Consider the following 25,635-nt stretch of genomic DNA (forward strand, 5'->3'; position numbering starts at 1 on the left):
CATTGTTTCGCCTGAATAAAGAGCTGGGAGTGTTGGGAGTGTGCTCCCCGCTGGTTTGCCCTGTGTGGGGCTGTTCTGGCCATGGCAGGAAGGGATTTGCTCTTCAAAGTGCCGTCGGTGGGATGGTGGGAGCCGTCCAGGGATTAAGTACCTGCTAGAAGTGAAGCATCCCCCCTGAACAGGGATGTAATCACAGGCAGAACCAGGACATGCACCGCTCCATCAGAGCCAGCCGAGGGGTGGGAATCAGGTCCGTGCAGTTCCCTATCCATGTTCTGACTCTGATCCTTCTCCCACGCGTGGTGTGATACATGGCAGGAGCAGATGGGGATGTTGATGGGGACTGGGATGGGAGGGGGTCATCTGGCACTGAGAAGGTGGCACAGAACACTTGGCAAGTCACATCCCTTCACAGCGGGACGTGGCTCTTCCCAACAGTGGGATCTCAGGTGGAGATAAGCAGGAGCGTTGGAGCCTGGGGTGCTGGGGTTGTGGGAGGACGTGGCTGAAGCTGCCCCCTCTTCCCACCCAGCTCTGATCAGCTTCCAAACCCCCTGGAAGGGCTGCTGCCTCTCACAAAACGGGGTCTTAACTACCTGATTAAATCTCCCCAGCTAGAGCGGTGCAGGCACTAATTTGAGGTCGGTTCCCAAACTGGGGATTGTGTTGTTACTTTATTTAAAATGCACCGATGAATAGAGGCAGGGAAGGAGGAGGGTGATTATATCTGCCTGCTCGGAATTGAGGAGAAAAGAGTGGAGAGTCCCAGACCCCAGAAACATCAAAGCCAGAACAAAAAACCTCTTTCTTTGAGAGCTGAAAACCTTCTGCTCCTGAAAGGGGCTGTAAGTGGTGGCTCTTCGTAGTTCTTTCACGCCAACAGCTTTTCTGCTTGTAAAGGGACAGCTTTGAGGACAGGAACAAGCCCTGGCTAAAGGGTGGGCTGGAGGGAGAGGAAGGTTGCCCGCGAGCTGGGAAAGAGCTTCGGGAATCGAGGAGAGCAGAACGGGAAGGGCAGCCAGGGACGGTCGCAGGCGCACTCACAGGCAGGTTTGGGGAATCACCCAGCAAGGAACTGAGCCCAAAGGTGCATCCCTGCCATGACAGGAGCAGCTCCTGCCCTGGGCCGTCGGGAATGTCGGAGGAGGGCAGGGGGATAAAGGCAGAGCGTCCACGCTCGGCTGGCTCGGGGTGCAGATGGAGCGGGGGGCAGAGGGGCTGCCGTGCCCCTCTCCTCCTCCACACCCCCGCGGGAGGGAGCAGAAAGGCCATAAAGGGAGGGTGAGAGAGCCATCACTTGCCGGTCCCCTGAATGACAGGCCCTTGAGTGAGGCACCATATGCCGGCTCATGCCTCCCGATCGGGAGTTTTGTCAGCGGGCGCTGGCTGCACAAATTGGCACAATTCAGCTCTCGAGCTCCTCAGCTGGTCTCCACACCCCACTTGACATGGGAGCGACCTCTCCTTTGTGGGTCCCGGGGAGAGGGGAGGGGGGACCCCAGGGTGGTGGCGGATGAATCGGAGGCTGTTCCCCCTCGCATTCAGATGGCCCTCGGAGAAGGGGAGGGGGGAGAGGGAGCAAAGGTGCCCAATTAAATGCACATTTGTAGCCGATGCCGAGTAAACAGTTGATTGCATACGTGGTGCTGGGTGATGGGGGGGCCAAGCAGCACCCGGGCACCAGCACCAGCTCCATCCAGGAAAACCTCAACACTGTTTTAATTTTTTACTTTAATCATCCCGGTCTGAGGGGCCGGCAAGGCCAGACAGGGGCCAGGCTCTTTGCTCTGATGTCTGGGCTTCTTTGTAAAAAGAAGTAAATGCAAATGCTCTGCAGAAAGCAGATCCTTTTATTTTTTTTTTTAAAAAAAAGGTATATTGCAATAGAAAAAATTGACTTTTCTCATGTACGGGCTCCTTGCCATCAGCTTGCGCCTATGAATGTGTAGCTGCTGTAGCATGTACCAGTGTTGTCTGAAGCCTCCCCAGACTGAAATGGCAAGAGGGTGGCTGGTTTGTTTGTTTGGTGGCTGAAGATCAAAACGTTTTGATGAATCATTGACATCGCTCCCTTCCCTGTTCCCTGCTCCCCTCCGTGCTCAGCCCCCAGGAAGCGCCGGGCACGTCGATCTGTCCATGGCCAGGTGATGCTGCGGTGCTGGCAGGGAAGGATTTTCTGTTCCAGCTGCTCCTGCCATCTGGGGAAATCAAAAGCAGGGGATTGGATCAGCTGGTCGAATTAAAAAACGTGAAACTTGTTTCAGCTGAGTTGTCTAATAGATTCAGCAAAAGGTAGATCAGCCACTGCTTTTCTTTTGGAAAGGAAACATTTTTTAATCTGTTATACAATGGAAATGCCCCATGGGGGATGATAAGTCTTGTCATTTAATTATCCTTTAGGCTCCTGTGTGTTGGTTAAAAACTCTCTTCATTTGGTTCTTCCCCGTATTGTCCTTGCCTATCTAGTGTGGCAGGGTGATAAGTCCAAGGAAATACAAATTTGGAGAAGAGGAAGGTGGGTGGGTGGGTGAAAGGGGCTGTTTCTACCTTGGCTTCTCCAGCTGAGCAATGGGACCCTTCCTGCTCATCACCAGGAATTCAATTAACAAGCTACAGCAGAGGGAGGATGGCTTCTGGTGCCATAGGGATGCTTTATTAAACCTCTGTCCTTAAATGTCCTGTGCAGAAATGGACATTCCTTGTGCTGCTGGGATGAGGGCAGGGGAGCCTCCCTGGCAGGTCAGTAGTGGTGGAGATGTCACCCTGACCATGGTGGTGGAGATGTCACCTCGACCATGCAGTACTGGGAGAAGGATGAGCTGGGGCACAGGGAGGTACCAGCAGCTGTACTGGGTGCACTGGGTGGGATGGAGAGAGCTGGAGCGGGGAAGAACTGGCACAGCTGTGATCTGCACACTCCTGCCTGTGCAGGGCTGGCTGCCAGGGGCTCCCTGGCAGGAGCTCCAACGGGAACCAGGCAGGGAAAATGAGAAGAGGGCTGTGCAAGTGTCAGATTTAGCACCCAACACAGTGCTTGTGCAGAAAAGAGGGATGTTTGGCTGGATTGCCCATGCTCTGAGTGGGATGAGCAGGTTTATATGCTTCAGTCCAGACAGCCCTGGGAGCTGTGTCCCTTCTGGCACTGGGGAGGGGACAGGAGCGAGCCTGCAGCTCCAGCTCAGACCCAGCTGGGGAGGGAAAGGCCTTGGCCCCGCTACCTTTGCAGCACTTGGTGTTTGGATCAGACAAAGGCTGTTGCTGGATTCGTGGCATCTGTTAACAGACTACTGCTGTCATTAGCTGCAACCAGGCATCTGCTGCTCCAACCCAACACGGAACAGATGCCAGTTTGGAAGCAGTGGGGGCAGGGAAACCCCGAAGCTCTAATATTTCACTTTTGCACCGCCAGCCCTTCACAGTTGGCAGTGGGGCCAGTTACACCTCGACGGCGGCGGTGCCCAGACAAACCTGCCCCCCTCGCAGATCCCCCCCACACACATCCCTGCCCCGAGCGCTCCCGCTTCGCTCCCCCCGGCTCCGTCTGCAGCACGAGCCCGTTCCCTGCTCCCACAGATCCCTCGTATGGCCACGTGCAGATCCCGGGGGGGCTTTGGGCATGTGGTGCTCAGCGTTGGCACCGGCACAGCCGGCTCTGAGCTGGAGCCATGGAGTCAGCATCACCCTGTGCCAGGCTGGGAGAAGGCACAGCTCCAGAGAGCGAGGGCTGCTCCGGGAGCAGGGCTGTGCAGGGGCACTGTCCAGCCCCGCAGACCCTCAGCTTTGAGGTGATACATTAATAATAACAACAACAACAACAACAATAATAATAATAAGTTTTAAAAGTAAGGATATAGGGGCTTTAATCTGCCCAGCCTTCACTTTCATATTTTCCAGGCGTGTTCTGGGATGGATGAGGAGAAAAGGGGAAAAGTGCTTGCTTGTCCTGTGGGGTTTTCCCCCTGATACCGTACAAATGGGAAGATGAGGACCCTGTGCTGATGGGTAATGAGACAATATCAATGTGATGTGTTGTTAGTACCGTACCAAATAGGCTTTTAATTTTCTGGGGAGGTGTGGTGCGTCTCTGCAGTGCCAGCATCAATCATCGTCACCAGGGCCAGGTCCCGGCTCTCCCGGGGGCCCTTCATTGTAAAGGATTCCCTCTCCCTCTGACCAGGGGCTGTTCTACCTCCGTGGCGATGCCTCTCGCAGACTAATTGCTGATTTGTTCTTCTTATGATGATGGAGCTCATGTCACCACAAAACAGAACATTAGGATAAAGTCTTTAAAGTGGCCGTGCAGCTGGAAAACTAATTTACGGTCCCTTCTGGTTAAAAAAAAGAAAAAAAAAAAAAAAAGGGGTGGCATTGGTAGAAAGGACATTTCCTATGCCATTAAGGGTTGGGAACGAATATGGGTTTGGTTATAAACTCCTCAATACTGACTTACCAGGGCCATTATATCTCTCCTCCTTTCCTCCCAAATCTTTGTGACTAACTTTTCCTTTGGTTTTCTCTGGCTCCTTGGGGAACTGGCAGTGCTCAGGATATTTCTCCTTGTGCTGGGGGCTTTTCTTGCAGATGGGAAGCGCCTTTCCTGCCTTATAGTTCCTGATCCTCCAGTCCCACAGCCCTGGCCCAGCTCTCCTTCCCCACTGTGGGTCATATTTACCAGAATAGATTTGTTCTGGCTCCTGAAGTGGAGCAGAGGGAAGTTGTCAGGGACATAGAGGACATTAAGGTGACTTGTCATTGTCATTGGGATGGCCTCTGTCTTGCATGGGACCACTGGAAAATCTGTTTCTGATACCTTGGGAGCACATTTCCCAAAGTACTTTGGTACACAAGAGCCAGTCCCATGGAAAAGGAGGGGATTTGGCCTTGGTGGTCATGGGCAGGGACTTTGCGAAGTTCTGGAGCACTCAAGGTGGGGTGGTGGGCACACTGGTGTTGTACAGAATTGTGCCTGGGAACTTCCAGGTTACACTGATGTCGCCTCAGCTCCTGTTCCCCCCAAATAAGGAATGTTTGTGGGTGCTTTCCAAGCATCAGATTTTTCAGGAGGGTTAAATTCCTTTTTCCTACAAAGCAGTGCTGAGGTGGGTGTCAGCCGTGGGGTGGAAGGGAGCACCCCCCCTCCAGGAGCCAGACTCTGCATCCCCATTGCTCTCTGCTCATCACCGGCACAGGGGCCAGAGCTATGCAGGGGGAGAAGGGAGAATAAGGGAAAAATGTTTGTCTGAGAAGCTACTTGGGGGGAAAAAAAGTATCGTTAAAAAAAGAAGGTGGCAAAGCGGTGGCTGCGGCCCCTTCCCCAGATGCAATCCCACTCCTGTAATTTCTGGGGGAATTGGTTCATCTTGGGTGCAGATATATTTGTGTCAAGGTGCAGCTGCACAGATAGCCTGACTCTATGCATAGTAAGAGGCTTTCAGAGAGAGAGGTTATGCCCAGAGCAAGGCCTTATCAGAGCAAGCTGCCTGCCATTTATCTGCTTCCCTATCAAATATGAAAACAGGCCTCAATCTGCTGCTTCTATTTTCCTTGTGAAGGCTATGGGTGGAATAATAATTTAGTCCAGTTTTTTTGTTTCCAGAGCTAACCTTCTGCCAAACTCTGCTCTTCCCAACTTCCCTGGGCAGCTCAGCAGTGGCCGTGCCTGGGAGCCCACTGGGCTGGCACCGGCACGTCCGTGGGTCCCAAACCTTCAGGGAACGGGGTCTCTACTCAGGAGGGAGGTTTACATGTGTCATGATGTGCAGGGCTGCTGGAAGGTCTGCGATTTAGCACTTTAATATCATTGTCATTATTCATTATTTGTATTACAGTAGCCCCTAGAGGCCTCGCCGGGTCCAAGACTGGGTCCCTGTGGGATGGGTTGGGGGCAGATGCAGCCCTTGCCCCATGGCAGCAGGATGGGATGTCCCAGGGACACAGGGGGACATGTACTGACCCCCAGGCTGAACCTTGACTTTTGCAAAATCTGGATGTGTCCTTAGAGCCACCCTAAATCGCAGGGTGTCACCCCTGGGTGCTGCAGTAGGAAGGATGGGGACACATGGGACGTGCCCAGGGGAAGAACCCTGGAGTGATGGGGTTGTCCTGGGGATCCCCATCACCTCTGGCCACACTCACCAGCCCAGCCATGCCCTTCACTCTTATACTGCACAACTTTACCATAAACTCCCACCACCCCAACGTGGCTTGTCCCCCTCAATTCCAGCCTGGCTCGCTGGGTGGAGGATGGGGGGTGACCTTCAGGGACCCCCTGACCCAGGGTTGTGGCAGCCCCACTCAGGAGGTGGCAGTGGGAGAGGAAGCCCAGCCCAGCACCCCACTCCTCCCTCCCTCCTGTCCATCCTGCAGGGCCTCCCTGCTGCCGTAATAAGGCCTGAAAAACCACTGCTTACATTTTTAATTCCATATCTGTGTCTAACTGCTGATGCTAAACTGCGATCCCACAGCTTCTGAGGGCAATGCGATCCACATGTTAATATTTTAAGCCAGCCACTAATATTTTTATGTGGGAAATTGAGATTTTCTACGGTTGCTGGATGAGCAGGCCGTTTCTCCACGCTGGAGTATGAAAACTGTAGCTGAGGAAAACATTATTTTACATATTTGTATTTGTTGGGGCTGCAATCCCGTGCTGGGAAGGATGGCCATGCTCCAGCTCCTCACTTGTCCCACTGCCCCAGTGTCACCAGGACGGCACCAAAGTGGGGTTTTATTCATTTATTCTCTGATAAAGTGGCTGTTTCTCCTCAGACCCGTCTTTCTCATGCAGCCGAATGCTTTGTATTTTTAAATACCCGAGAGCAGAAACCTATTTATAAAACTCAGGCTACTCTTGACAGGCCCCATCTAACCAGCCAGAGAGGCAGCCAAGGGAGGTGGCACTGCCCTGGTCACCTGACTGCCACCAAGCCCAGTGCTGAAGCAGCAGACAGCCCATCTGGTGCCACGAGTGGATGTGAGAGGCAGTGCCTTCCCCAACGGCTGCCTATAAATCACATTTATGGGTGCAGTCATGGTCTAGGCAGCACTGGCTGGACAGAGAGCTTGGCAGCGCCGTGGTCGGGGTCACGGGTGGCTGTAAATTGTCACCCAAATGTGGGGAAGCCAAAGCTGCTCCAGGGTCAGCTCCAGAAAGTGCAGGGAGATGCACAGTCCCACATGGAGGTGCACACTCACACAGGGAGGTGCACACTGACACCCAGAGCTGTGCACACTCACACACACACGTTTGACCCTCATCACAGCCCTAAACCTCTGCTGACAGGCAGGCAGGCGGTGGCAAAGCTGACGTGAAGTGTAGACAAGTGCCCGTGTCCCCAGCCTAATCACTCCATCTCCACGGCTGCTGACACGCTGCATTATCAAAATGTGTGGGAGCACAGGCTCAGGCTGGGTTTTGGAGCTCAGTGATGGCTTTGGCAGCTCAGAGTTTAACCCAGGGCCTCGGCTGTGCCACGCTCTGCGTGCTGGGAGTCGGGGCTCTGCTCCACAGGGCTCTGATGTTGACCTGGCACTGCTGATCAGAGCCTTCCTCCAGCTCAGCAGTGGCTGGATCTGGGTCTAGGGGTGCCATGAGCAGACAAATCTGGGGACACCCCCTGCCTACCCCCTGTGGGGACTTGCAGGGCAGACCCTGGCACAGTGACCATGGCACAGTGACCATGTCACTGCACGTGCCCTGACACTCACCCCGGAGCGTTGTGCAGTCACAGAGAGGGTGCCATGTCCAGAGCTGCTGCAAACCTGGGGGGAAATGGAAGTGGAAATAAGGGAAACTCCAAAGAGCTTTACCCAAAATACGTGGAGAGAGTTTTTTTCTCAATCACAAGTTTTCAGCTTTAAAAGAAACAAAAGATGTGGGTGTTCAGTAAACTGGAACTTCCAGCGCTGGAGGAGGCAGGAGATGGAGTTTGCTCTCTTGGGGTTTCCTCCCTCCTCGCCATCCACCTTCACCAACCTGCTCCTTGGACATGAGGTGCCATGACGAAATACTGTAGAATAAAAACTTCTGGAAATTCTCTCCACTGCACAAAGTGGCCTCTTTCTGCTGCTGAACATTGAAAGCGTTCTTGGGGTCTGAGTGGATTGCAGATGAAGGTGGATAAATGTTGAGGCAGATGCACCTCAGTGTCTTTCCAGCAGTTAAATGTGCATTTCGTACGTACGGGCCTTAACGAGATCCTGCCCCGCTGGTATGGATTACTGTGAGAGAACCTGCCAGGCCCACATCATTGTTTAAGACAAGTCCATGATGCAAATTGGCAGCCAAAGCACTGAGCAGTCAATACAGATTAGAATTAAGTCTCTCCTCTTGTCCACAACCAGGGGCCCTGCATTGATCGGGTTGTGAACGCCAGGAACAACCTGGGCCGTGCCCAAAGTGGTGGGGAGGGAGCAGGAGCCCGTGCCCAGCTGGGACTGTGCCATCACTTCACTCCCCTACTGGTGCCTGCCCTGGGCATCTGCAGGAACCAGTCCCCAGCCAGGCAGGTAGAGCTGATGATGGTTTATAGAAGAGGCACCTTAAGAAATCCGTGAAGGGGAGCATAGAGGGGTCAAAGCTGTGGTTTGACACAGGCTGAAGACTAAACACACATCCAAGCATGTCCTGCCCTGAGGCCTCTTCCAGCTATGCTGGAGCTGGCAGAAACATCCACTGCTATTTTCTTTTCCTCTTCCTTCATTTTCCCAGATGACCCCACTCACACCCTGCTTTGCCTTTTCCATCAGTGGGATTTTTGCCTTCATGGATGTTGGAACAGGGTTTGTTCATGCAGGACCCCACCCATGGGGTGCTTGGAGGGCATTTGCACATCACTGCTGGCACAGGAAGGGTTTATCTTGTCCACCAGCAAGTGGAAACACACCTTCCTGAGGTACCAGCCCCTGGGTGAGCAATGGCCATTTCAATGGTTTCAATTCCCAGTGGGCCCATCAGGCAACCTACGCTCACCAAAAACTGTTTGAATGCTTAAGAATAGTGAGTACATTCATAAAACTCGAAGTCTTTGCCTTATAATTTGTCTCAGAGAATGAAAGGTGATTTTTTTTTGGATCCCTTGTTTCCTGGGAATGCTTTGCCTGGCTGTGATTTCAGCTACAGTTCAGGAGCTGCCTTTTCTCACAGGGCACCAGGACACCCCGACTGCTTTAGGTGCCATCAAAAACGAAATCAGTTGTTGTTTGGTGTTTCTGGAAGCACAGCTGGGGGTATGGCATCACTCCTGTTTGTTTAGCAGGGAGGCAAAGGGATTGGGTTTAATGATTTCTTGCATCGCTTCCGTGGAGGGTCCGGGGTGTCCTGTAAGGCTGTGATAGCAGGTTTCCTCATGCTGCAGAATTACCCCAGAAATGCAAATATCTCTATCAGTCAGGATCCAGAGCAGCAAACCCACAGCCCCGAGTGACCCCCCAGCCCTCCTGCTCACAATCTCGACCTCTGGGGCGTTTTCTTCTCAAAATAATTTATTAGAGAGAGGCTGCACGAAATAATCGCTCTTTGTTTTTTCCCATTTGTGTTCTCATGCAAATGAATTCCCACTAACTTTTAGTTTCTGTATTTCCCAATTGTCATGCAAAACTCATTTCTCTGAACTGTATCTCCTGCTCTCCACTTTTTTTTCTTCTCCCCGAGGAGATTCCCTCTATTATGGCCAAGGGCAAAGCTTGGGTGCAAGGCATGTTTTGTGTTTCAGCACAAGGTCAGGAGCCTTTCTCACTCCGGCAGGGTCAGTGGGAACAGAGCTGTCACCCCCTGCTCCTTCAGAAAATGGGGGGCTGCAGGGTTAAAAGACTTGGAAAAATTCCACAAGGGGAGAGAGATAGGCAAGAGCCAGGTCAGGTTCAGCCTAAAAGCAAGACTAAGCTCCAGAGCTGAGCTCTGTGAAACATCTGGACATAAAACAGTGGGAATGGGGCTCTTGGGTGCTGGTCCTGGCCACCCCGTGATTGACTTGGCCACTGGGTCATCCTTGCTCTTCCCTGCTCAGCATCAGCCTTGTCACTGACCTAAAACTTGATTTTCTCAGCCCAGAAGTGCAGCCACAGTAGCAGCCAAAGAGCCCCATACCCTGTGTAGAGGTTTGCATGTGCAGAGCCTGCAGGCTGCTGTGACACAGGTGTATCACTGAAAGGCTGGGGGTGAAAACAGAAAATACCAAATTACTGTTCCTTTCCCATTTCACGAAAATCTGTATTGTGGGGTTTTAACTGTGATTTTGGTGTTGGTTTTTTTTTTTCCCATGAGATATTCCTGTTGCTTGGGGCTAGAAGCTCCTGGTTTTCATAGAATCACAGAGAGGTCCGGGTTGAAAGGGGCCTTAAAAAATCACCTTGTTCCAACCCCCTGTTTGCCTCTGGCCGGGGCTCTTCCACACCAGAGCAGCAGCCTGGTTGCCCTCCCTGCACTCTGCCAGCCAGGTTTTCCCCAGTCACCCCTTCTGGGAACAAGCTACCTGGTCAGGGCAAAACAAGGTGAAAAAAAGATCACGAGCAGCAATATTGTGCATGTAGAGCTAAACCTTGGGAGAGCCCCCGGCAGCAGGGTGGCCTTTGTTCCCACTCCCTCGCCCCGCCGAGCCCGCCTGCCTCCCCTCTCCCAGCCAGCCTTTGAATTTTTATGCCGGTGCCTTTCTTTGCATTGACCAGAGTTTATCACATATCTCTGGTTGGGATCCTGCCTAGCTTAGCATAAGACAAAAATGGGGGGGGGGGGGGGGTTGGTTTGGAGAAAAAAAAAAAAATCGGCTGAATAATAGGACGGATTTGTAGCAGCTGAGGATTTGCATTCAAATGTTCGCCAGCCTCCTCTGAGCTCGAGTTTTATCATGTCTTTACAGCCAACAGCTTGTTTATGAATAAAAAATGTGGCATGAAACCAGAGGAGTGAGTTGTCTTTGTTTTGTCAAGTGTGCGGAGACAAAATGCTCCCTTCTCACAAGTCTTCACTTCATACAAGTCTTCTGGGACGGGGGCAGCTGGCCGGGGGCTGCTACCTGCGCGTTGCCATGGCCGGGGGCACCCCGGGCACCCTCCATATGCATGAGCGGGACCCGCCGGGCGCCCGATGCAAAGCAGCCCCTGCTTTGACAGGCAGCCACTTTATTAACTCATTAAGCTCATCTTGTTCCTTTAAATGCGGTATAATTACAAATAAAGCTGTCACACTTTGTTTGCGGTTATATAATTTAGCTAAGTGCCGCTACGACCTGGGCTCGCAGGAGGGAAAGGGAGGTGACGAGCCGGGGCTGTCGCAGGGGGGAAGAGACGGGGGAAGTTTGGGGCTGTTCTTGACGTGGCTTTGCCAGTGGGGACGGGTCTGGATCTGAGTTTGGGGCTGGGGCTGGATGGAAACCAAAGGGTGAGTCCGCGGTAGCACCGTCAGCTCCCGTGTCGGCACAGGGAGCATCCATCCATCCATCCATCCATCCATCCATCCCTGCTCCCCTCGCCACTGCTGCAGGACAGGGAGAGCCCCCGGCTCTGCCGTGCTCCTGCCCCGAGCCTGCGGTTCCTTCATTTGCAATTAGCAGGGCGCTGGCGCCATGTTCCCATGGAATGGGAACGTCGGCGGTCTCTCCCCGCAGCCCTGTGCGGGAGCAGGAGCGGGGCCGGCGTGTCCCCACCTCTGGCTCCAGCCGGAATACAGAGCAGGGCTGGAGCATCATTGGTAGTCAGGGCACAGCGCCGGGAGGGACGCGGGGCTGCAGAGCGGAGTGCGAGAGAGGAGGTGATGGCATTCAGAGAGCGGGGGGGGGAACGCAGGGATGGGGGGAGAGAGACGGGGAGGAAAACTTGGAAGGGAAATGCTGTGAGCCCTCTGCTTCGTCTGCCTTCAGCGGGGGAGGTGGGAAAGGCATCTGCCGCTTCCTGGTGTTGGGAAAACACTGCTTGGAACGGGGATGGGGCTTAATGCCGGGGAGGGGGTGACACGCAGCAAGGGTCTGGAGTAGCTGGCAGAGCTGACAGAGGATATATCCCTCTGGAAAGCATGTGGGTTGTTGAAGAAAAGACTTTTTTTTTTTTGTGTTATTTCTCTGCTTTTTGAGTGACAGGAAGAAAGGATAAATGTTATACAGGTGAGAATAATCAAAATTATGCAAAGAGGTTTTTTGAACACCTGATTGGGGTGCAGTTGCTTTCCTTGTCAGAAAAGGAGAAGATCTTCTCCTGGCACAGCCTCTGCCTTTTGTGCTCCGTCTCTGTTCACCCAAGAGCATTTGGAAAGGGGGAGAGTATTATATTGGGAAGGGAAAGATAGAGGGATCAGGTCTGGGAGAGATTCCAGCCACAAATACTTAAAGAAGATTGATAGAAGATACATTCATGTGAAAGCATCCCTGACTGCTCAGGAAAGACCTTCCCTGGCCCTGGGGAAGGAGCAGAAAGCCTCGTGTCTGCTTGTGGGGATGTCAGGGAAGGTCTGGCCCAGCACTCTGGTGTCCCTGGGAGCTTTACTCTGCCTCCCCTGGAGCTGCAGGATGAGGCCCTGCATCCACAAAAATGCAGACTGGGATCTTCCCAAGGGCTGAACAAATCAGCACCTGATTAAGGTCCCAAATGGCTTTGGGCCTTCTGGATGACCCTGCTGTTATGGCACTAAAAGCTGATGGGATGGTCCTTGTGGCTGATTTGTTCCTGGAAGAGCCCCTTTAGAGCTGGAGGGGGATCTACAGTTCCCAGGGTGCCCATCAGGACAGAGCCCAACAGGGAGAGTGGCAGATCCTGACAGGGAAAGTGGCACAGAGTGACAGGGACCATGGCACAGCCCTGGGGCAGGAGCCAGTGCTGGCACATCCCAGTCACCTCCTCGTGGCACAGCAGCCCTCACTGCCCTTCTTTGTGCATGGCTGGGGCAAAACCTGACCTCATCCCAATGGGATCAACGAGGTCCTGCTCTGGCTTGGACACTCTGGTCCTGGGAGGGCAGGGGCCAGGTCTGACACACCCCACACGCTGTAACAAAGAGCAGCTCCTGTCAGAGCCCTCCCAGGGAAACAATGGGCTGTGAGTCGTTTTCCTGGTTTTGCAGAAACTCCTCTAAGGCCATGTCCTAGATTTAGCTCAGGTTCTGATAAGGCTGAGAGAGATAAGTCCCAGATTGTACTGCTGTGCCCAACAGACTGGTTACATCGTGCTTGATGACACTTCAGACCCGTTGTCATGACCCCATATAATCCGGCATCCTGGACCATCTGACACACATTTGCACTTAACATTTTGTTAGAGACTCTATAAATGAGATCTCTTTGACCTTCAATCCTTGGCTAATTGCTAGTTTCATGTACAAGACTAGCCTAATTTTACGTGATAATTACCTGAAAGTGGCAATACGTATGGCATTGCATGTTTGAAATGTCAGAACTGGAAAAATATCAAGTGGCTGGAGTCTTAGGCAAATGGAGGGAGTGGAAGGGTCAGAACAATATACTTTACTGCTCAGATGATGGAGAGAGACTATATATCGCCACAAACCCCAGTAAATAGGATACATCAGTAATAAATCCCATGCATAATGTTTGTTGAAGGGGGTTGTATTGGCGGGTGGATGCTGAGGCATCTGTCGTAAAACAGAAAGAGATGTTGAATTTGCAAGCATTTCAGTCACTCCCTCAACTTGTTTCTTTTCACCAAGGAATCCCCACTGTCAAATAATCCTGAATTTCTCCTGCCACGCTGGTACAAATCTGATCACCTCCCACCATGGGCAGTGAATGGGTGAGGGGTGAGGACCTACAGTGAATCGGCCCCAAGGAGGCATTTGGGGGGGGATAGAGGGAAGAATCCTTGAAAGAATCCACCCAAACCAGCACCAGTGTCCCAGGTCCTCCCTGGCTGCTGCTTTGCCTTTGCTGGAAATGTGATTATTCCTCTTGTTTGCTTACTAGGGTGTAACCACCAAACAATGTCGTGTCCCGTATTTGGATTTAATTAATTGGTTGATAAGATTATCATTAATGAAAATAAATTAAAATCACTTCAGTAATTATTTCACTGTAAACATTATTGACAACACTTCCTAAATACTGTAAAGTCAGATTTAAAGCCCTGGTTAGGAGTCTTGGGTCGTGGGATCACTGTAATTAGAGGTGGAACTGGAATTGGATTATTGAGCATATCCTCACAGAGGGGCAGGTTGTGTCCACATGTATCTCTCTCTATATATATATGTATATATACTGTTGACATTTTTAGCTTATCAGTTTTCTGATTCTGCTTTAAATGTGTCAGTGATGCTCCTCTGCAACAGATGTTTTTATTAAACTCATGAAAAATACATTTCCAGGTTCTCAGACATCCCCCCTGATTGAAGTTGTCTGAAATCTTACAGCCCATTTTTAGACACTCAGCCCTGGTTTTTCCCCAAGGCTCCATGCTGGTCCTGCTCCGTGTCCAAGCCAGGGACAGGGGTTTTAACATTTCCAAAAGCCATGCCCAGCAACTGGGGGTTTCAGCACAGGGTGTAGAGGGAAGTTCTCCCAGGAAAGGTGAGGAGATCGTGGCTTCATCTGTTCTTGCCCCTCTGTGTCTGGCTTGGAAAAAAACACAGCTCTTGGAGGCTTGGAAAAAGTGCAACCCTAAACCCTTCTATCCCTGCCACAGTGTTGTCCTGCCTTTGGGGACAACGGGAGGGGTTGGGGTAGTAACACTGTGCCTGTGGTTCCACTGCTCCTGGCCAGGAGTCACTCAGGACTTTGGGTCCAGACTTGAGGAACAGGATTTGGGCTGCAGCATCTTTCTCCATCCCTTTTCCATCCTCTGCCTTCTCTTGTGGCAGTCTGTGATGTAAATAGTGAAAATACTCTCTGGAAAGGAGCCTCAAACAATATTTAATTATAGTCCTCAAGTTATAGGGTTAGTTTGCAATCAGAGGCAGAGCCAACTGTGTGCTCCTATCCTGTGCCACCAATATTTGTAGGAGCTGGGGATGGAAAGCACATGGACACATCACCACACAGCCCCTTCCTCCGGCACCTCGTGCTTCCCACTCTGCCAACAAATCACAGTTGGAGACAAATGGCAAAATTCAGGGAATTTGCAGCACATCTTCTCCCTGCCGTGTCTCAACCCCGGCCTCTGTTTTCTCCGTGTAAAAAACTAATCCTTTTAGAAACATGTAAATTGGGAAAACAGATCCAGTGTCAGCCCAAACCACGTCTCCTCCCAGGTGTTTGCTGGGATTAAGCCCTGAATTTCTCCATCCTTCTACCTAAACTGATTAGTGGCTGTTTTATCAGATGAGAGAATGGTAAACAGCAGAGTAAACGGGTCAGTGATAATTTCAGTACAAAAGCTTTAGGGGAACAAGGGATATTTGAACTTCAACCTCCTGTGGCTGCCTCGGCCACGTGTGGAAACCCCCCCTCAGGTTGTTCATCTCCCATTTCCACCATTCCCTGGGATGCCTGGGCTTGGGGGCTGTCACAGCAGCCCACTGGGGATCCCTGGCTGTGAAGGCAGAGCCGTGAAGGACCCACCCTTTATATCAGGCACTGTCTCCTCTTTGTTTGCTCGTTCTTTGGCAGAGTGGCCTGTGCAGGAAGGGCTCTGCACTCTCCCCCTGCACTGGCACTTCCTGAAGGCCTGGCAATGTCAACCAACACCCAGGGGATCTGCAGGGGGATCTGGGACATGTGCTGGCTCCAACACCTGTGCTGGCAGTGGGGCTGGATGTGTGCTGTGTTATGGGGTTTCTTTGCCATGCAGTGCTGCACACTGCTGACGTTGGCATTCCCTCCTTGGGAGCCGGGGCAGAGCTTCATCCCTGGCTCCAGGCTGCAAGGCATCCATACCCAAAACTGCTGCTGACGTGGGAGCAGCAGGATTTCACTCCCCAGGCAGTTTGCCGTGTTCTTTTACACCTGCAGGTTTCCTTGGGTAAATCTGTTTGGCAGGAGCAGGGCTGAGCAGCCCCGGGCTCTGTGCAGACCCCGGGAACGCGGTGACCCACATTCTCTGGATCCAATAGCTGCTCCACAGAAGTCCTGGTGTAAGGTACAGCGGCTCCAGGCTGTTGTCACACCTGCCTGCCCCGAGGGCTGTGCAGAGCAAGGATCCAGCTCAGTAGCTGTACAGGTATTTGGGCTGAACTCTCTGGGAGTTTTGCCAAGCCCAGACATGTGGAAACCTCCCCTGGGAGCCCACTCGGGGCTCTCCATTGCGAGGAGGTGGTTTTCTGTGGAGCAACACTGCCCTGGTTCTCCCCACAGCCCACAGAGATGCGGCACAGCCCCTGTCAGAGGTCGGTGCTGGTCAGGACCAGCCCCTTTCCCTTCATGCAGCTGGAGCAGTCACTGCTCTACCCCATGCTCCCAGGCTGGGCCAGCGTGGTGGGATGCACTGGGCTTGAATCCCACAATAAATATCTCAGTATTTGATGTACACAGGCAGAAGAAGTGATGGTTTAACCTTTGTTCCAAAGGCCAGGGACCCCCTTCCACAGACCTGCTTGCCAGGAGGTGCCGAGCATCCCTGGAGCCACAAATGTTGGGTTTTGCCCTTTGGGTGGCAAGAGCTCATTTTTGAATCACAGAATCATCAAGGTTGGAAAAGACCTCCAAGATCATCGAGTCCAACCTTCGACCAAATCCCACCATCCCCACTGAACTGTAACACAAAGTGCCACATCTGCTTGTGTTTTGAACACTTCCAGGCTGCATTTTTCTCTCCTCCCACGCCTGTGGGCTCCTGGCACGGTGTGTGGTGGGTGGGACGCCGCTGCCCTCGCTGTGTTGGGGCCGCAGGAGGTTGCCCAGTGCTGGGGGGGGCTGTGGGTGGTGTGGGAGCCCAGCATTCCCTGTGTTCCTGGGATGTGTCCCTCCAGCCGGCAGGCGAGCAGGCGCCCAGATGCTGCCTCTTGTGCTATCCTTAAAACATGCATCATATTTTGTGCTGACTTAATGCTACATGGATAGTTGTACTTTCCAAGTAGCTGGCAACCCTTAATCAATGTTAATTGGCTCTAATTAGCATATGTTAATTAATGATATTTACTACAAATTAAAGGTATGAGTGCTCCCAGAGGGTTTCCTGTTCATCCAATTAGTGCCAATTAGTTGCAATTAACACGTGTAAATGAGATGCCATTGAACCCAAAACAAACAGCACATAGTCTGCTGTACTCGCTTGCAGTTGAACTTGAGCTGAGTGGTGGCACAGGGAGGGGAGAGGGGCTGCAGAGGGCTCTTAAATGCCTGGCAGGTCTCTAACATCTATTTAAGCTGTCTCATTACCTCTCATTTTGTCTCTCATTCCGGGCGAGCAAGATGAAGGAAAGTTGATCTGAATAAAAGCCCTTGGCAGGGTAAACAGGACGTGTTTTCGTGTCCTGCTGGGCTGCGAGGAGGACATGGCATTGTTCTAAGAGAACTCCCATCTGGGTGTTTACACCTGGTCCTGGCCTTGCTTTGGGCAGGAGGACATGCAGCCCCAAAGCTGAGCTCCTTCTGTGCCCACTGGGAGTGTGGAGGGACTCAAGCAGTGCAGCTGTGGAACAGGAGGAGCCCGTGGCTGTCCCACAGGTCACCTCAACTAGTCCCCCAATCTCCCCTTGGTGTTTTTCCCTGGACAATCTTCAGCTCCATCATCAAAAGTGGTGCTCTTGGTGCTGTTCTGCTTGGGTTTCTGGCCTGCAGGTAAACACATCCCCAGAAGTTTCCTGCCCTGGGCTCTGATTGCACAGGCAGCCTGGCAGGCGGCAGAACAAATTGTCATAATTGTGTTTAATTAAAAAGCGTAAATGGATTATCTTCAGGTAAGGATGATTTATTTAACTAATCAGTCTGATCACAGAGAATGTGCAGTCTGGAGATGGAAATCATTTGGGGGAAATGGGTAATTCCTTTTCCCATCAGCCCCAGAGTCAGGCAGGGCTTTAGCACAAAATCCATCTTGGCGAGCAGGGTTAAGCTGGGAACACACCCCTCCATCCCAAGGGATGTTTTTAAACATCCCCTCACCCGCATCTCTTGCACTGAAGTTCTTCTTTTCCTTCTATTCCCCATTTTCAGGTGAAAGCAGCTGCCTGGTCCTGGTTTTGCATGGTTTGTGCCATACACTGTGGGCTTAGTACTGGGTTCTGTGGACATACAACCCCTCACCCCATGAATCCCATGGGATGAGGAGGATAACCCTGGGTGGAACAGAGCCATCCCTGCAGCATGGGGGGCACAGTTCGGACACTGAGCCCAGGGCCAGGCACTATAAACACCAAACAAGCATAATTAATTGACCATCTGCTTGAAAAGCCAAGAACAAGGTGGCACTGAGGTGTGACTGCCGTGTCAGGAGCCCTGAAATATCTCTGGAAGTCGGGTGCTTTGGATACTGATGTCTAGCTCAGACACCCTGAGCTTCTCCTTGGCTTTGTGTGAGTGCTGTTTGGTTTTTGGAAGGTGGAGGTGCTCCCTGGCATGATGCAGAGCCTGGAGCCTGGGGGGTTTGTCACTTCCAGGGGCTGGCAAGGAGAATAATCCAAGGGAAGGTGCCAACCAGCACCTGCTCATCCAGACAAGTGTCTTCACAGCCCTCAGTCCTCACCTACCCACATAACGATTCCCTTGTTGTGGTTGTGTGTTTGGGGAATTATTTGAAACCATTACAGCTCGAGCTGGGAAATAAAGCACCTGTGGTGTTTTCTGTTATTCCTAAGAAAATTCTCCTTGTGTTTAATAGGTGATGTTTAATAAAAATGAAAATGAGCTTATCCTGAGCAGGCATGCACGCCAAAAGCTGGCATTTAAATTAGAAATTATGATTTAATAACTTGTCAAGAAACTCACCAATGTAACAGCGTGATAATTATTGAAAGGAGGCTTCATAAATACTGGAATATCATGATCTGGTGTGAGAACCGAGCTCGGAAACGGCCGGTGATCTCTGCCTGGCACTGGGCTGCAGACCCTCAGCCCTCACCAGGAGAAGGCTCCTGGTGAAACCTCTGTGATCCTTCAGGCATTTTCATCCCGGGGAGGATGTGCCTGGAGTTTTGCTTGGTCTGGGAAAAGGTGTATCCCAGAGGTGCTCTGTGGGTGGGAAGGGAGGACAGGGAGCCGTGGGTGCTCTTTCTAACAGATCCCTTAAATTACAGTCCTGACTTCCTGTGGGTTGATTGTGGTGTGTGGCTCGCAGCTGGAAGACCATTATTTCTGCTATGATTTACAGAGCACTTAAAGCTAAATCTATGCAGTATTGAAGGTATTGAAGTATTGTAACAGATAATTCCGTGTCTTTAGGTGTGACAGGACCCCTTGGCACAATGCTTGGTTGGCAGGAGGGTGTGAAAAACCCAGACAGAAGCAACTGGCAGGCTCAGGTTTTGGTTTCTGGCTCAGCCTTGTGTCCCAGGGGTTCCCAATGCCTTGCTCATCCTGCTCCTTTTTTCCTTACACGGAGGAAACTCTTGGGGATGAGTGGAGAGAGGGAAGAAAAAATAACAGCCTGTGAAAGTGATGGGAAAAAATTGCTCTCCTGTTTCCTCTAAACCAAGAAAATGTCAAGGAAAAACTTTCATTCAGATTTTTTCCTGTATTTTTTGGTGAAAAATATGTTTTTTTGGAGAAATTTCAGGTCATTCTGTGACTAAATAGTGAGTCTGCTCATTATTCTGTCTGGTGCTCCAGGACTTCTTTTTTTTTTATTATTTTTTTAAGTGAAAACAACTTGAGAGAGGGAGAAAATCCCTTTGACACTAAAATCAAGTAGGTGGATTTGAAAGAAATTGGAATGACCTGGGGAAAAAAAAAAAAATCTTAGTTGATAATTTTGAATTATAAAATGAGCTTTGTGGCACTTGAGGGTGACCAGGGAGGCTCGGGGGTGACCATAAGCCGTGGCCACACAGGCAGGTGAGGTGCAGGCAAGGCACTTCCCACCCACCCAACACCCCCCCACACCCCCCCGGTGTCATCTCCTTCATCCCAAAAAACACCGGCAGTTTGTCGCCGGCTCTGGCCGGGCTGCCACATCTCTCACCTCCCCTCGCCAGCAAATGTGGGGCTGGCAGAGAGGTTAAATTCAGGTCAGCCCTCCCCGCTCCCAGGTCTCTGAGAGCATCCCTGGGGAAGGCTCGGGGTGCCCGCGCCGGGCTCCGGCAGCGCCGTCAAGGTGAGAACGGCGGCGGGGCCGGGGGGGGGTCACAGCCCGGGGCTTCCTGCGGCCCCCTCCGACCAAACAGGGCTTGTGGGGAGAGATGGATGGCAAACAACTGCGCCTTTGAAGAGTGACAATGGGATAAATCACCCGGTTACCCCAAAGAACGCTGGCTCGGGAACGCCTCCTGTGCCACGGCAGGGGTGGGGGCTGAATGCAGGACCTTCCACAGAGCACAGGGTTGTCCTGTGCCCACCTCTGGCCAGTGGCCATCTGTATGTGACGCCCATTCAGCTCCCCCAAACACCTCCTTGGCTCCACCGCCCTGGAGCACCCAGTGCAGAGGCATTTTTGTGTCCAGCTTCCCCTGGAATTCAACAGATCTGGGATCGGAGTTGTTGCCTCATCCAGGGGTTTATTCCAGGGCAGGAGGGGTTTCTCCTCTTGGCCTTGCCCCTCTCTGCTGTGCCGTGTGGTCCCTCCCCAGCCTGGCAGCGTGTGGGTCCATGCCCAAAAGGCACTTTGGCACCTCAGTCCAATGGGTTTCAGACTCAGATTTTGTAGGATCATAGTTCATCCTGGGTTGGAAGGGACCATTGAGTCCAACTCCTAATATTTGTTTCGAACCAGTGGGGTTGGTTGAATTTGTTCCTCCAAATTCACAGCCCAAGGCTGAGCTGGTTTGAGCCAGGTGTCACTGGGAATGGGCACAACCCTTTGTTTCCACTAAATCCACAGAAAATGTGGCTTTGTGTCAACCCCACTCCTGACTGACTCCAAAATAATCCTTGGTTTAGCTGAATTATGTCTTTCTGGACACCTTTCTTCATGCTGGGCTCAACCAAGGTTTGACAAGTTCACCATGCCCCTCCTGCTCTCCCCTCTGCTCCCAGTATGGGATTCCCAACTTTTCACTGGACCTGTGTGAGGACAGGAGGGTGGAGAAGGGCATGAGGAGGAAGAGGCACCTTCATCACAATGCACAGGTTTCACTGTGGCTTAACTAGGACTTTCCAGCCCCTGGGCACAAAGTTAAGCAGGTGCTTAAAAGCTTGATCCTGAGCCACAGAAGTTGGATGTTTTTCCATTAACTGGATCAATGTTCTTGATCATTGACTTGATCAATGGAAAAACAGGGATCTGGCCGTGGGACCCTCCAGGGTGAGGGCCATGGCCCTCCATGCCTTGCACAGTCCTGCCCATAACAAAGAAGAAGGCAAAAAAAAAGGAAAAGGGAGAAAAAAATACAGGGGAAAAAAAACCCCGAGGAATGGTGGAATGAAGTTGTGCTCGTTCAGCTCTCTCCGTGCCCGGGTCTCCGTCATTAATATTGAGCAATCCCTGACAATACCACTCCGCATTTTCCGAAAGAATAACTATCAGCCTGGTAAACAAACCTGGGAACGCACGAAATTCAGCAGAATTTGTCTCATCTATAGAGGCTTTATGATAAATGTAACAAGGCAATAGAACCAGGCAAAAAAAAAAAAAAAAAAAAAAGAAAAAAATTAAAACGTAGCAAATTGACATTTGGAATTGAGCTGGGATGTGCTCCGGGAACGCCGGCGTCTTATCGACAAGGGGGGGGGACCTGCAGCCCTTCCTTAAACCCCAACCACACAGGCTAATTTATATGCAGTTATTCACGTGTGCAGTAAATTCCAATTATGTTTACAGATGTCTGCTTAACATTTATGGAAAAGGAACCTCAGCATGGCTGAAATATCCTTATAAGGGTTTGGACTGGGCTCCTTTTTTTTTTTTTTTTTTTTTTTTTTTTTGCCATCACCAATTTAATTATATTTTGCAGATTTATTTAAAAAAAAAAAAAAAAAAAAGGCAGCTGAGCTCCCTGATAGAAGGTTTAACATCTCATGCGGGTATTTTGGTTGTGTGACCATTTCAGAGTTGTTTTAACTGTATTTTTTTGTTTTCATGTCAACTCAGGAGTTCAGTTGATTTTTTTTTAGACACACAAAAAAAGCGGCAACATGTCAGGGCAGTGAAAGATGAGCAGCTTTTCGTGTGGCTTCCCGCTGTAGATTAATTTTATTCTTTATCCTGGAATTTCTTCCCTGCCCAGAGACCTTCACCTGGCCAGGTCCCTCAGGTAGTTGGGCACACACCTCCAAAGGTGCATTTCCTGATTCTAGGGGTAATGTGGATTTCCTAATTTTAGTAGTAATAAAAAACCCCATGTATTTTCCAGACAGATGTGATTTTCCCTCTCCTACCCTGGGCTCTGAAGGTGGATCCAGCCCCAGGGGGTGACAACTCTAGGATGGACCTGCCTGGTCCAGCCTCACACCCTTCCCTGGGATGAGCTGGACCTCACAGGGGGGAATGCCCAAGGACAGGGTATTTTCTGTTAATTCTAAAATTCTAAAACTGCTCTTTTCAAATATTTTTCTTCCTCTCTCTGTCTGAATTTGAAACGCTCGTGCATTATTACAGCCTGTGTGAGTAGCAGCCTGGTTGCATGTTTGTGTCTGTCTGGGGATGGCACGTGTTCAGCTGGGCACCAAGCACCAGGCACAGCCCTGGCATGACCCTGGATCATCCAGGGCAGGGATTTCCACAAAAATCTGAAGGGTCAGGATGCTTTATGGGTGCCTACCTCCACTTACTTTCCCTCTGGAAAGCAAAGGTGGTGCACACTCACCTCCCAGGGCTCTGCAGTCACCCCAAATGACACCCTGGTGTCCTGGGTGGCATCAGGACCCCAAACACGACTGTCCCTGTCGGTGTGCAGTGACTTGTTTTAAGTATTGCCACTGGAAAAAGCTTTCCCGTGGTCATTCTGAAAGCCAAGCAAGTCGGTGTCTTGCGTATGAAAGTGCTCGAATTCAAATGAGGGAATGAGCACGGCATCGGTATTTGGAAATGGCATTTCCCTCCCGCGTGAAGCACCAGCCCTGTGGAATATTAATGGGGGGGTTTAAAAGCAGCAGTAGGAAATCTCCTTTGCAGAGCACGCACAGCCCTAAACCGCTCCTCAAACACCGGAGCGGCCCCGCAGCGCCACAGGACTTGTCCAGGCTGTGGTCAGAGGTGGGAAGGGAACCTCTCCCTGTGTGTGCTTCCCGGGGCAGGGACATAATCTCCTGCAGGTATGCAGAAAAGATTTGTTTGGAATTAGCACCCTATCGATTTTGTGCAGAGGCAGGCGAGGGCAGGGATTCTGCGCACAGCTCCGTCGTAGGCACAGAACCCGGCGCCGCTCCCCGCTGCTCCTCACCTTGTGCACAGGCACCACGGGCACGGAGCTGCTGTGAGAGCTGAGGGCTGGCCCTTGAAGGGAAAGGAAACACTGTCCTTCGTGACAGTGCTCCTCTGGAGCAGCTTCTCTGGTTTTACAGGAGAAGTGATAACAGGGACATAACATGCGGTGTGTGCTTAGTTTGGTTGGAGAGAACGCAGGTGACCCATGACTTGGAGATCCATGTAGGGATTTCCTGCAAAGCCCAAGTTGGGATGAGGACAAACACCAACACTCCATCACAGAGATTCAGTGACCCTTTGGGATGTCCCTGTGCTGGCAGCAGGATGTCAGGCCGCATCCAAGGGCAACAGCGTTTAATATGTGGGGTGCTGAGTGGGGAGGGGTGCGTGTCCTCAACACGGCATGGCAAGAGTTAGTGAGAGATTTCAGGGAGGGAGAAGAGGAAGACCATGCTGTGGGGAGAGAAACTCCTTTGATCTGAGAGCATATATGGAATAAATACATCAGATTTTAAAAGCAAGTTTTGTTTATTAGTACAGTCTTAAGGAAATAAATTGTACATCATTAGGAGCGACGTGTCCTCACCAGCCATCGCCGTTATTATTAACACATTTATCTAATAACCATGAGAATTTCTTTCAGCCATTTATTCTGCAATCTTATGGGGTTTACAAATATTAACTAATTACAGCAATGTAGTTTTTATTTCAGTGACTGAAAAAACCCACACTGGCTGGGAATTCTGCAGACTCACAGTTTCCGAGTCTGAACATCTCGGGGAGTTTCTGTTTTCACCAGCACAGAACAGCTCCTTGGCTTCAGTGAAAATGGTGACATTTCCCAGGCAGGAGGAAGATACTTTGTGAATCTGTTCACTAGGGTTTGGGGTTGCCCCTAAAGGAAGTGCAGATAAATAAGGGACTCTACATTTAGAACAAGGTTTACTTGTTTGTAAGGAAAAGCCTCCAGTGCCTCCGTGGTTACGCTGTTTTGTGGGTGCCTCGGCCTCTGCTCTCTGGAGACACTTCCACCTGTAAATAGAGAGAGATGAGAGGAGCACACCAGGACCGGGCTGACACAGAGCCCTCAGTCCCCAGTAACTCATGAGTGACAAACCCAGTGACTTGAGAAGGGTCGTGGGTAGGAAGAGGAGCAGGGAGTGGCTCCCGCTGAGCCAGGCTGGGTGTGCGGCCCCGAGCGTGTTCCTGGGAGCAGCTGACGTGAGCGGCTGCAGTGCAGGATGTTCCCAGCCAGCTGCCAGGAGAGCAACACACAACTGACGGCATCCAGCAGGAAAAGGGCTGATTCAGACCGTGGCACAACAAAGCCAGGGGTGAGCAGCCTTTTGCGTGATGTTTTTGCCACTTTGGAATGATAATGCTGCTGTGGGGTTGCGTTCCCAGTGCGGATAATGCCCCGTGCCAGGCTCTGGAGACATGTCCAGCCCTGGAGAGAGTAACACACACGGGGTCTGGAGGGTTGTTTTTTTACCCCACCCACCAAGGAAGACAGTAAAAAAGGGAGCTGAGAGGTGAAGTGTGTCTAAGTGGGAGTTGGGAGGTTTGGGTTGTGTCCATTTCTGGCTGACCCTCGAGAAGCTGCTCCCCCCCATGCCCTCCTGGGCTGCCTCACCAACACAGTGACACTGGCAGGGATTGCCAGGCCTGGCTGGAATAACAGCCCAGTGATGCCGAGGAAGGATTATTTTAGAACAATCTGTGTTTTTTAAAGTGAGCTTCTGAGCACGGAGGGTTGGTCCGTGGCAGTGCCAGCGTGTGGCTCTGCCCTGTGTGGGTGCTTGTCCTGGAGCACAGCGGGGGGACAGCAGAGCACTGGCAGGCAGGACCCTCACGGCAATGCAGCTCAGCTTCTCCTGGAAAAAAATAGCTGGAACTGGTAAAATTTCACATTCTAGACCAAGATGATCTGGGTTTTTGTCTCGAACACAGTATATTGATGCGTTTCAGAGTAATGGGACTGTGGGTGCCACATCCTCGCTGTCGCACCGAGATGGGCTGGTGTGCGTCAGCAAAGCTCAGGGCTCCTCTCACAGAGGAGGGGAAGGGAGCAGAGTTTTTATAAAAAAATGTGCATTTTTTTATAAAACAATGTGTTTGACCACATCTTGTTGCCGTGCTCCAGTTCCATGCCAGTGGGGTGGTGATGCTCGATTAGCAGCTCAGGTTCCACACGCAGTGCAGCGCTAACGAGCCCTGCCTGGAGCGTGCAGTGACCTCTTTGGTTCCCTCCACATTCCCAGCACTTGCAGCCACGGGCTCCCACACCACAGCTGCCTCTTACCTGGC

The sequence above is a fragment of the Manacus candei genome, unplaced genomic scaffold (genome assembly GCF_025592945.1).
Source record: "Manacus candei isolate 608988 ecotype Guabito, Panama unplaced genomic scaffold, ASM2559294v1 h1tg000076l, whole genome shotgun sequence".
Classification (NCBI taxonomy): domain Eukaryota; kingdom Metazoa; phylum Chordata; class Aves; order Passeriformes; family Pipridae; genus Manacus; species Manacus candei.